Below are 10,375 nucleotides of genomic sequence, written 5' to 3'. Positions count from 1 at the left end.
CTTAGTGACACTAGATGCTTGACTAATGCGGGTGACACTTAGGTGACACTAAGATGCTTGACTAATGCGGGATACACTATACACAGCACCATAGAGGCAGCTTACTGTTTAGGGTGTGCAACCATGAGTTGCTCCGGTTTTTTTCTTCTCGAAAAAACGAGCTTTATTCCTGTTGAAGAGAAATTTCACGAAGTCTTTTGGTTAATTATTATTGTATTTTACCGGGATAGTGATTCTAAGTGATTATTTAGACAAAGAGGCATAATGTTGACAAAAAATCAGATGTAGGCGCATGTGATCATCTCCTCCTTTGTGTTTTCGCTTCATTATAATGAATCTTGTTGGACAAATTTATCTTTAACGATGAGGAAAAGCAGCGTAAACGAAAAAAACAATCTTTCAGGTATTGCGATTTTATTTTTACAAGGAACAACTCTTCCATTTATATACTACGTGCTTGGTGCGTGGTTCCAGGAGATCGTATAAAATCGAGCAGAGCTGAGGCACCTTCCTCTGGGTTTTCAGGAAAGATGATTCCACCCAAACTTGGTAGCCTGAAAGCATGTTCCGTAATAAGAGCGTCGGCATTTGGTGAGAACAACATTTTGAAGGTTGATAAGCGCCTGCTGTCTATTGATAACATTCAGCCGTGTTGGAGCGAATACTGGTCCAAATGTGACACTCGAAATGTTTAACGCACATAAGAGAGATATGCGATCATTTTATGGACTACTGGACTCTACGCAGTCTTGCCAACTTTACTGCACCTGCTTTATTAAGCGTCCGCACTTTTAAAACCGTGTCCCAGCGTCGGTGAGGCTATAGATTGAAACAGGGGTCCAGAAGCATGCATGCTTTAATACAGGGAGAAGAAGGTAAGAGTCTAAAGGCGAACGCAGTCGTGCACTACATCGGTGTGGTAATAAGCTAGAGATTTAGAGTAATTGAAGTGGTGCTTTCTAAGCTAACAGGTGTTGGAACACTGAAGACTGCAGGCGAAAAGTTAAGCTTGGGGAACTTGGTCTAGAAGCAAACGCTGGAAAGGATTTCTAAGAGTACAGCAATGGAACCCGATGAAAGTCCCATGAGGTTGATTACTGAGATGACCTCACAAAGTAAGGAGGCACTGTTTTTCTTGCAGGGTAAACAGGTACCGACAGATTGTCCGTATGGCAGAATCAATTTTGTAAACAAAAGTAAAGAAGACACATCCGGCATCGACTCATACAAACCGATCACGATAACGTCGGTTACATATGAGCTTGCGATGCAAGTTATCAGAACAGAGCTCGAAGCACTGTTAGAGAAAGAAAGTACAGAGGGCACTCAAGACTATTTATGTGCTTTGAATTCGAAAACATTGTTTCTTCTTTCATGGTATTTTTATTTATTTTTTCTACATTTCTGACGACACACCTACTGATTAGCATACAGTCGTAAGGCAACGCATATAGCAGGTTCACCTTAGTTCCCTAACAACCATCGCGGCTTTGTGACCTATGGGCTGCGTGCTGGCATCGCAGTCTGCAAGTGCTGGGCTAATTCTCCACCGCTTCGGATGAAATTTTACTTTTATTTGATACCATGGTGACGTCATATGGGATTTTTGTGACTACTGCTGCTCGTCAACGCCGACGCCGGGTTTTTATGCCGAAAACCCATATACCTGTACTGCTTTCGCGTTGACGTCGTTTCAGGACAGACTAAAAGATGAATAAAAAGAGGGAGCAGCTGTATTGAGTAAATACGAAATTTGGGCGAGTCGATATGCATTTATTGTAGAGGAACAGTGCAGCAGTGGCGGGACATAGGCAAGACTAGTGCTGATAGATATTAGAGCCCAGTGTAGTAGACTTCACATTGAGCAAAGGTGAAATTTTAGAGAGTTGGTATACATTCATTGTAAGAGAACTTGCCTTGCCTATGTGCCGCCACTGTTGCGCTGTTCCCCTACAGTGGGGGCAGCCATAGTCTTCAGGCACTTGAAGAGTAAAAATCTGGCCACGCGGTGGAGGAAAATGAATAGAAAACTTACTTCAAGCTACGCAGGCAACAACAAGGAAATTGAAGATATCACGAATATATAAAAAAGCGAGTCGAGCAAACCGATACCGTCAATTGGATGTAAAAAAATGAAAACGAAAGAATCACTGGAAAAATATTGAGGCGGAAAAATCCGGAAAATGCTCTATGATAATTGAAAGCACAGTTTTCTACTTTTTGAGGCTAGATCACGCTGTCTTAGAACCAGCCAATTACATTTCTTTACATTTACATTTACAAATTACATTTATTTTGCATTAGAGAGCAGTGTAGAAAACATACATCTTCTGACAGTCTGTAATGCTATTCATCCAGATATCAAAGACATGGTCAGCCTTGCAGAAGCTCTGAGTATTGAACAGTGAAAGCAAAATTAAGAGATCAGTGGGGGAGGCGATCAAGAGTAGTGCGTAAAACCAGGATAGAAAATTTGAGCGAACAGTTGCGTAAATCAAAACAATGTATATCGAACACAGTAAACAGATTCGAGTGCGAAAGAACGCCATTGCAAATAAAAGTATAAACAGTTAATAAATCAGCAACTTTAATTTACTAGGCAAAATGTCATTAGCCAACCCCTTGATTCAAAAGAAATGCCAATAACGTCTTTATATAACGCCAGTATTGTATTGCTTATCTTGCATGTATTGTAGTAAGGATTTAGGACAGAGTTCACCAAATACGCCGAAGTGGAAGTTTCCAGCCCGTTGTAAGGTTTTCGGTAAAGAGAAACTACATGCTGTGGAAAAATGCCGCTTCACTAAAGATATGCTACGTACCTAAGTTCCAGGACCAAAATAGGGCACAATGCGTGTAGTCGGTGTAAATAAGCTGGAAATCTTGAAGCTTCACAGCCTCCACTGCAAGGAGACACATATATAACTCTCTACAAGCGAGGCATGAATAGTAAAATGCGCTTTAAACTAAGTACCAGACTATTGTGCCTCATTCACCGATATATTTGGCACATATGGCAAAAAATCATTGCATCGTGCTCATATTTGATTCACTAAACAGCTTGGGGAATGGTGCAGGGAGCCCATGCTTTTCAGAATGCTGAAATATTCATAACCTGCGGCTCCTTTATGCGGTTCCCTAGGACAGATAGTCATGCGCGAATTCCTCGTTGTAGAGAGATATCCCCGTGTTTCAGATCAGGCGACGAAAAATATACAGATAAAAAAGCTAGAAGAAGATCTCTACTGAAAGCTATGCATCGGTCGACTAGTAAAAGATAAAACGGGACTCTCAATATGCTTCTCAATTCCACTACCGGCCCTCAAGGCTGCGCTCTGTCGCCTCCAACGCCACAGACTCTTCAGGTGACGTCCCTGTCCGCAGACCGTGTGCTATTAAAGACTCTACCGGTGCCGTTGTCGCCGCTGAAAAGGGCTCAGGCTACAGTTTGGGGCACTCGGTGGCCACATGCTGGATGGTTTCATTGGCCGCGCCACACGTGGGGCACGGAGTATCTAGGCCTTTGGCGTATACGTAGCCTGGGTTGTCTTTGGGCTTTGAATATCGCTTCGCGCCTCGCAGGGCAGTCCATTCACCAGTGTATTGTTGTGATAGCCTTTTAAGCTTCGATTCTCTGTCAGTCTGTTTCGTGGTCCGGGATATTCTTCTTCAAGCGTAGGCTAGAATACTTTTGACAGGCCAGCTTGTTTTACTCCATACCTCTCTGCGAGCCACCGCGTTCGAAGCATTTATTTAGTTTTGGAGAACCAGATGGCAATGTACACCTGTCTGGACCATCTTCTCTCAGGCACGACACACAGCTGGCGTTGGAAGGCAATCTTGGCTGTGGCCTCACGCGTCTCACTCAAGACGACCATCCGAGGTAGCCCTGAACCACTTAATTAGTGACTTATCCGTGATTCGCTATGCTAAGCTATGCTATGATATGCTAAGAGCCCTCCGCGTCGCCGAAGCGGCGTACATTGCAGCGTTTCCGTAAGTACAACGCTTCACTTCAGTCGACGGTGACCAAATCGACACCCACCAAAGTCGCCTTAATCACGGCGGATCCATCTTTCGGCACAGATGTCGCGAGAAAGAGCGTACTTATTAGAACATTCTATAAAAAAACGTCTTCAGAATCTTCTCTTTCGCTGTCATATCCGGCTTGTTGGAGGCACACTTTAAACTGCCTATACACAATGCAAATCATGACTGAGTAAATACACTTGTCTGTTTTACGCCTTAAAGATGCTTGAAAGTTATGTTTCCATATTTTTTGACAATGAAAACTACGTAATAAGTGGTGAAGAATAAATGCACAGTACGTGCCATTACTACAACGGCATGTGGTTTTTTACATCTTGATTTCAGTTTCTCATGTTTGGATGTATACTACGATGAAATGACATTTGTCGTCAAATATGAAAAGTGTAATTTCGACGCCCTTCGCAATGTTGTGCGGCATGCTACACTCCAACATATGATCATTCCGCAGCGCCTGTACATCGCGACAGAATACCCATCCGCACTTGAGCTAAGGCGTTCGACGTCACTAGATCTCGAGCAGCGTTTTATAGCAATTGACAAAAATACGCACTCTGCTCCGTGTACAAAGCGCTGCTAGACGTCAACGTTTCCTTCAACCACCTGGTTAGCACAACACCTGTGATGGCATCTCCGCGCACGGATTGTGTTCTTTCTATCGACGTTGCCTTGGGCCCTTGACTTTCATTAATTCAAAATGAAGTTTCTTCATTGTAAAGGTTCTGGTGTAGAATGTGTTTTAAATTTTTTGTATTTTGTTTATAATGAGCAATTCTATTTCTATTACTTTAAAGGTGCACTAAAGAGGAATCTAACCTCGTCTTTTTACGTCGAGAATTCTATCTACAAGTTCCGGGCATTCTTAGAAACTTCCAACTATTTTCCTGTGCGGCAGATTGCCCTAATTAAATCGGATTAAACGCTCCGGCTTCCGCCGTTTTTTGAACTCAACGCGGTAGGTAGGAGGAGTCAACCAACGCGTCAGCCAGTCCCGCGGCGGCTTGCCGCTCTGCCATCGGCGGAGTGATACGTAAATCAAAGAGTCCACGTGTATTTTTATTTCCGTGGGCCTAATTTGCGGCTATATTGTCTGTGACTGAAACTGTTTATGCACAGAATCGAAAAAACAAAATAAAATCGGAAGCTGAGTCGCCACTGGACTGGCTGAAAGGCTCTACAAGCGTTGGTTGACTCCGCCTACCTACCGCGTTCAGTTCAAAAAAAGGCGGGAGCCGGGACGTTTAATCCGGTTTATTAGGGCAATCGGCCGCACAGGATAATAATTTGAAGTTTCTAAGAATGCCCGGAACGTGCAGATAGAGTTACCGCGGTAAAAAGACGAGTTCAAATTCCTCTTTATTGCACCTTTAAGAATAAAGATGGCATTCACAGTGTAACAACGGCGACCTGAAGTTTCGAAGAAGTCGCGGGGCGCACCCCCAACACCCCTGCGCCGCATACCTCCCGTGAATGTGGACTCGCCTGCCTGTGTTTACACAAACCGCGTCCCGCCAGTGCAGACCTGCGCACTTGCTGTATGGGTTTTTATGTATATCGCGATAAAGCTTGTGGCCGCGGCGGTGGCTGAGTGGTTATGGCGCTCGGCGGCTGGCCCGAAAGACGCGGGTTCGTTCCCGGCCACGGCTGCAGAATTTCGATGGAGGCGAAATTCTAGAGGCCCGTGTACTGTGCGATGTCAGTGCAGATTAAAGAACCCCAGGTGGTCGAAATTTCCGGAGCCGTTCACTACGGCGTCCCTCATAGCCTGAGTCGCTTTGGGACGTTGAACCCCCATAAACCAAACCAAAGTAAAGCTTGTGTTCAGGATGGGCGGTCGAACTTTGAGTTCGCGAGGCTCCTTCACGGTGGGCCGCTAGAAGGGAACCGCGCTCCCGCGTGCACGACTTTACTTTCAATAGCAGTTTGGCGATAGGAGCAGAGGACGGTTCAGCCCCTTAAAATTGTTACAACAGTTGTGACCTCTCTACTGTAATGTCGAGGCAAGTAATGACCACATTACATGTTCCTACAAGCTTCTAAATTAGAGAAACCGCGAGCTTCAGTTTCTTGAAACAGTCCCAATTTCCTTGAACTTAAAACCTCATGCTTTACGGCCATTTCTTATCAGCAGCTTTACGTTGCTGAGAAGCATTATTGATGCTGTATCGATGCATTATTAACGGCACAATGATAATTTCCAACGCCACACTGAGGAAGAATTTACGGGCGGTGTATTTTCTGCCTTTCATTCACCTACCATGATTGAGATTGATAGTGAATTCGTTGTCGTATGGATATGCGTCGTCAGTCTTGTCAAGCTTTACTTGCTTTTCATATCTCCTGTAAATGAAATGTGCCACATTGATTAGTAACTTACGAGCAGTACCGTTTGGCCTATTTTAGTGCACTAGATACGTGTAAAGTAAGTGTGAAAGGAATAATGTTAGCGTCATCGCTGTCGGATATTAATGTTTGCAGGCTCAGTATTCTTGCTAGAAGCTGCTTAAATAAGAAGTCCGAACGATAAGGCTTCTCTTCATTTCAAGAACAAATGCCGGTTTTCATTTCTACAATCGGCAGTGGAGAGTAACCCAATGTCCCAGGAGCGAGGAGGTGCAGTGGAAAAAAGCCTGCTTAAATGCAGCTTTGTCACATATAATAAGGAATCCAAAATAAAATTATGAAGGAAAGAAGTGTGAAGAAGACGACGTGGATTAATCGAGTAAAAAGAAGATGAATAAGCATTCGGTGAGGTGGAGAGAGATGATTGGTGGAGAAGGGAAGAAGAAGACGACGACAAGGCTTACGTGTACTAACGCCAAGGCTATAAAAGTAAAAGGGCGAGTGAGAGCGAGAACGGGGGGGGGGGGGGGCAGAGAAGCGGAGGCTCCGGCGGGTCAGGGACGCTTTGACTGGAAGAGAGCGACGCCGGCTACTGCTCCGGTGAGCTCGCGTTCTACGCCTTCGCATCGTGGACTTCCTGACGTGCCTGAGCCCGTTCCAGGGAGTCAACGGAGGACGGTACCACCTGCTACGGCCAGGGGTGTCTCCAGCGCTGCTGCCACTCATCCGGATGGTGCCCCCAACTCCAACAACACCGGCGTCACATCCACGGGTGCTTGGACCAGGAGCTTATACGACGCAGGCAGCGACGCCGCCAGCGACGCCAGCCCAAGCACGTCGAACGCCGCCTCGACGCCGCCTACTGAACCCATACAACGCCGCAGCCGCACCGAACCAACCGTGAGCAGGAGCGCCGACCACTAACAGCAGAACGCTAGCAGTAGACGCTGATAGCAGTGTTCCCAGGTCGTGTGTATTGATAGTCTTTGTGTTTAGTGTTAGTTTTGTGTTCTAGTGTGTGCGTCACGTAGGGTGTATTAAATGTGCGTTTGTGTGGGTACACCTGTCGCCTAGTCCCTTCTTTCGGTCCGAGTGTTCTCCGGGGAGATCCGTGACAAGCTTGAACGACACAGAAAAATCGGCTTACTCGAGTGGGAAAGACGCAGAACACAAATATTTATTTGTTCCAGAAATGAAAGTTGCATTAATTGTCCAAGCTGCACCTGAAATATACCTAGGATGTTGTTATGGAGCACTTCCTAATTCATCGTGTTCTTAAACACGTACCGAAATCTCAGTACAAAGGCAACTCCGCAATAACCCTCCACCCCCTTCTCTTCTCCCCTCTTGTAGAATGGTGGCCACCGCGGTACAGACATGAAATTACAGCCACTGTGATTACTGGCATTGCTCGTAGGTTGGTTTTGTCAGTGTTTTGCCAAATATTACGTTTTAAACCAATTCTTGCTGTGAATAGGCATGCCAGGATTAATGAATGAAGTTTAGTGTTGTGCTCGACGTTTTCTTTTCGTTTAGATTTTTGGGCACGCTGTAGTTTCGCACTGCTTTAAAAGCTCGCTAGAGTATAGAGTAGCGTCTCTCGGCACTCTAAGTCAAAGTGCTCTCTTGCTGTAAACGAAGCGCCGTTTCTGGTCAAATCTGACCCTCCTGAGCGGCATATACATGCTTATGCGATCTTGCGTGACAAACCATCACCATATCTATTTCTTGTCGCGCACGTTACAGCTTTCAGGAGTATAACTGGCTTGAACGTTCGGTTAATTTGGAGCTGGCTATTTAAGGCATTCATACGTTCACAAAAGGTGCAGAAGAGCGACGCATAAAAGTGGTAAGTACAGCTGAGCGCTAGCCTGCAGAAAAGTGAATTGTGGTCTGCAGTTTACAGCCGTGTTATAATGACGTTCGAAGTTGCGTAAGCGACGTCATTTTTATGGGCATACAAAAGGCTGCATCCTGTGTAGAAAAAACTGGGGGGGGGGGGGGGGGGGGGATAGGTACGCTCCGCCTGCAAGGGTTTGACGTGAAAGCAGTTCCCTCTGCCCACTCAGACACCGACACTGTTTCGACTTTCACAGTTACAATCGCCATGTGAAATAATGCACGACATACATACAGAGCTCCGCTTTAACGAAGCCGTTCGAACGTGCCTGCGTGGCTTAGCCTCAGTGTGTCTGACTCGCAACACAAGGGTCAGGGGATACAGAGATGGGTCTGCTGCATAGCAGCTTGAGAGGTGGCGCTAGGAACAGGAGTCTTGCTCTGCTGCCTGTTTATATGAGGGCGAGGAGGAAGACAGCGGCCGACAAAACATTGCTGGCGGTTGCTTAGATCGCTGGTGTGGCTGGCGCCATCTATGGGAGCCTCTTGTAAGATCCATTTTTTCGACCAACCCAGATTTTTTCGGGAACAAGAGGAACGCCGACGCCGAATTTTCTGCAAAACGGGACACTTACGCCTTCGCTTAACAGTTTTTTCTGACACCACCCAGCATCCAGCTTGGGTTGGGGTGTTGTGAAATACTCTCTCGGCCAAAACGTTATGCAGAGAGCCAGCAAGCGGCGCAAACGTGATGTAGAACGGAAGTCAGATGTGAGGTAAACATCACTTTAAAGTGATGGGATGAAAAATATTTTTAGTTATTCATGGACAAAACTGGTGGGCAAGAAAAACTTTGCGGCAAGACAAAACACTGATTCTAAACCCTTTACTGTATTATATGAGGGCTTAACTGATTGTAACCAATTAACTTCGTTTTCAGAATTGTTCATTCTATTATGCATGTTTTGGATACAAATGATGAGATAATTCTGGAGAAAACTACTTTGTGACGTACTCTTTCCGCTGCATAGGACACGAGTGCATTACTAAAACGAAAAACATGTTTTTCTTTCTGAATTGCATATTGATCATATTGTAGGAATTTGTATGATATGCAGTAATATGTCCTTCGACTAATCTCACAGCTTCTTGGTTACCTGCGTCTTCCTGCTTTAGTTCTTGTTTGGGGCATGAACACACAGTCGACCATCGCCATATGAGTGCGTGAGAAGTTGGAGTGAAATTTCGTGGTTTAACCTTGTTTTATCGTGCGGTTTAATACCTTAAATTTGTCCTAATGAACACCGGTGCCACATTATTATGAATGTCACATTATTATGAGAGCTGACGGATTTCTTTAACCGTTATATAAGTAATACCAGGGGTGGTTGTTTATCTTTGTAACAGTTGTACATTTTGTCTCTACCTGTGCTTAGATGCAACCGCAATAAAAAAAATTACTACTTACTTGACTCTGCTCCCCGATACGTAAGCGTATTGGTACGTAGCCTCTTTTGGTTTTGCTGTGGCTATAAGCTTAGTCCTCCTAGCACTCAGGCAAGGGAAAGCCAGGTGAAACGTGCTATTTTTTGAATAATACACAAGATAAAAATTTTCCGTCGTCTTTTCTATCAGCTGCAAATGAACAATTTAAACAAATTAGGCTTGCAAGAATTTTATTGATGTCCACCACTGCGTATTAGTAAGCGTGGTCATACTCATAACAATAAGTTATATACAAGAGAGAAGCACGTCTCGCAACGTGGTTGAAAAGTGCGCTTGAATCCATACTGCCACAAAGGAGTCACATCATGACCGGGAAGAGTTTTTCTTTTTTTTTTTCAAGGTATCAAAAACTACCAAGCAAATGGGAGAAGTGCATTAGTGTGAGAGGGGATTATGCTGAAATATGTATAAGTTTTAGATACCTGGCCTTTTATCTTATATGCACCTAAAAAAAACTTGATCACCCTTCGTACATCCGGGGCTGCTATACACTCTCGCTGTCGCCGCGGTGGCTCAGTGTTTATGGCGCTCGGCTGCAGACCCGAAAGACGCGGGCTCGATCCCTGTTTCGGCGGGGTCGAATTTCGATGGAGGCGAAAATCTAGAGGCCCGTGTAATGTGCGATGTTAGTGCCCGGTAA

General features: G+C 45.0%; 1 long non-coding RNA gene across 1 annotated transcript; it reads right to left on the bottom strand.

The window, feature by feature from the left end:
• Nucleotides 1-404: 404 nt before the first annotated feature.
• On the bottom strand, nt 405-9,860 carry LOC144123415 (uncharacterized). The gene is made up of 4 exons (XR_013313088.1): nt 9,698-9,860; nt 6,305-6,387; nt 2,823-2,903; nt 405-554 (listed from the first exon to the last, which is right to left on the bottom strand). It is a non-coding gene; the product is annotated as an uncharacterized LOC144123415 (long non-coding RNA).
• Between the last annotated feature and the right edge of the window lie 515 nt (nt 9,861-10,375).

The sequence above is a fragment of the Amblyomma americanum genome, chromosome 3 (genome assembly GCF_052857255.1).
Source record: "Amblyomma americanum isolate KBUSLIRL-KWMA chromosome 3, ASM5285725v1, whole genome shotgun sequence".
Taxonomy (NCBI): domain Eukaryota; kingdom Metazoa; phylum Arthropoda; class Arachnida; order Ixodida; family Ixodidae; genus Amblyomma; species Amblyomma americanum.
This window is presented reverse-complemented; position numbering and strand designations above follow the sequence as displayed.